Below are 2,780 nucleotides of genomic sequence, written 5' to 3' on the forward strand. Positions count from 1 at the left end.
ATAGCTTATAAGTAGGGGATCTATTTTTTTCTTATTATGACAGGGAGTACTTCGTTCCAACTCATCAGAGAAATGGACAGCTTAGGTCCTTAACAAAGCATTGTATTTAAAGCATAGGTCAGTAAATGTATGTGAGAGTATATATTGCTACATACAAATTAGCCAGTCAGAACACAACTTGTCAATGTTTAGCACAGAATAAGCTTCCCTGTAAAAGCAGCATCTTGGTGACATGTTAACTTTCGTACTGCTCTCCTTCTTCCTCCTCTCTCCTCTAACAGAATCCACACCGACCTCCTCATAAGCCTTCTCAAAGGCAGCCATGTCCTCAGAGGCCTCAAAAAAACTCTCCTCCATACCCTCATGCATGTATCAGTGAACAGAGGCATGCTTGACATACATCAGGTCAAACTTGCGGTCCAGGTGAGTCTAGGCCCCCAAAATGGCTCAGGTGGTGGTCAGCATGCACACAGCTCACTGTACTTTGGCAGATCTCCACCACATACCACACTGGGAGGCTGGCATTTAATGCCAACCTTGAAGCCAGTGGAGCACCAGTCCATAAACTGGATGGTATGCTTGGTCTTGTTGGTGGCAGTGGCAGCACTGACATATTTAGGAACCATGTAACCATGGTACAACAGGCAGTAAGCCATGTATTTGCCATGGCCAGGGTCACATTTCACCATCTGGTTGACTGGCTCAAAGCATGCATTGGTGATCTCTGCTACAGAACGTTGTCCATGGTAGGCTTTCTCAGCAGAAATGACAGTGGCATATGTGGCTAGAGGGAAGTGGATACAGGGATAAGGTATGACATTGGTCAGGAGTTCTGTCAGATCAACATTCAGGGCTCTACCAAATCTTAGGGAAGCAGTGATGGAAGACATAATTTGACCTATCATCCTATTCAGGTTAGTGTAGATTGGGTGGTCGATATCAAGGTTTCTATAATAGATGTCATAGATGGTCACATTGTCTACCATGAAAGCACAGCCAGAGAGCTACAGTGTGGTGTGGGTGTGGGTAGGGAGGATGGAGTTGTAGGGCTCAGCTACAGTTGTGGAGACCTGGAAGGCTGGGTAAATGGAAAGTTCCAGTTTGGATATTACTTCACAACTGTGATGCTAATTATTCAGACGATAATTTTAAGTCATGAATTACCTTTGTGCAAGACCAATCTCAAAAAGCTTAAGGTTTAAGAACAGAAGAGAAAAAAAAAATGCCAGATTATCTAAAATGATGGATGAAATATGTTTTTCAAAACTAAAAATTAGAAGAATACCTTCCTTATGTGAGATACAACATAAATGATATGGTGATCATATTGAAAGCTTCACAGCTAAGTTAGCAAAGTCAACTAAATCTTGCATGTTATAAAATACATTTTCCAAACTAAGAACAAAAGTATAAATAGCTGTTAGTGAAGTCTTATTCTCCTACCATGCTCATGTAATATTAAAACATATTATATCTCACTACCAAAAAGACACTGAAATTGGCTCCACGCTTCTGTTTAAATAAACTCCTTAAGCTTCCTCATGCCTGATGTCTTCTTCATGTGCCATTAATTCTATGAATGCTCAAAGTCAGTGAAGCAACCCTCTAGCTAGCTTCAGGAGTTATTGTTGGATCTTAAGACACTTAACCAAATTATCATGACACCTTTCTGGTGCTCTTCACACCATTGCTTCACAAATTATCTTTGATTTAATTCATCAAAGAGTTCCTGAGAGACTGAAAATAACCGTGTTTCAGAATCTTAAAACTCTAATGCCAGCCCATCCTGGTCCAACCCTGGCTTGACTTTTAACAAATAGTGTGTCTCAGGAAAGTGATTTAACTTCTCTTTCCCTCAGTTCCCACCCCCCTTAATCTGCAATAGGCAGGTGATACCAACTTCATTCGGGTTCTTGTATGCACTGAATGGGAAACTACACATTCATTGCACAGAATAGTATCAAGCCCATAATGATAGCCAACTATTCTGCCTATAAAAGATATTCATGCATCTTCACCCAGATGGGCAGTTTTAATTTTATTCACTTCAGAGATTTCCAAGTCCTTGTGATGATTCATCCTTTGTTAATGGTAACTCTGTGATATAATGCTATTAATCATAATATAGTCAGCTCTAAATTATCCATGTTCCTGGACAGGAGCATTGGTCTGAGTTAAACACACACACACACACACACACACACACACACACACACACATTCTCAAACACACATACACTCACACAGGCAGATTCACACATACATGTCCTTCTTCCTTACAGGAATGCCACAGACTGAATGTTTGAATCCCCTCAAAATTCATATGCTGAAACCTAACTCCCATTGTAACAGTATTTGGCAGTGGAACCTTTGGGAGGTGACTGGGTCATGAAGCAGAGCCCCCTCATGAATGAGATTAGTGCTCTTATAAAAGAGGCCCCAGAGGGGGGCGCCTGGGTGGCTCAGTGGGTTAAGCCGCTGCCTTCGGCTCAGGTCATGATCTCACGGTCCTGGGATCGAGTCCCGCATCAGGTTCTCTGCTCAGCGGGGAGCCTGCTTCCTCCTCTCTCTCTCTCTCTCTGCCTGCCTCTCTGCCTACTTCTGATCTCTCTCTGTCAAATAAATAAAAATAAAAAATAAAATCTTTAAAAAAAAAAAAAAAAAAAAAAAGAGGCCCCAGAAAACTCCCTGCCACTGTTAGAACACAGGGAGCTCTCACCAGACACCAAATCTACTGGTGCTGTGATCTTGAACTTCCCAGCCTCCAAAACTATGAGAAAT

General features: G+C 41.8%; 1 pseudogene; it reads right to left on the reverse strand.

Annotated features, from left to right (window-relative positions):
• Positions 1-235: 235 nt before the first annotated feature.
• On the reverse strand, positions 236-2,343 carry LOC116581967 (annotated as a pseudogene).
• Positions 2,344-2,780: the final 437 nt, after the last annotated feature.

This window comes from Mustela erminea, chromosome 2 (assembly GCF_009829155.1).
Source record: "Mustela erminea isolate mMusErm1 chromosome 2, mMusErm1.Pri, whole genome shotgun sequence".
Classification (NCBI taxonomy): Eukaryota; Metazoa; Chordata; class Mammalia; order Carnivora; family Mustelidae; genus Mustela; species Mustela erminea.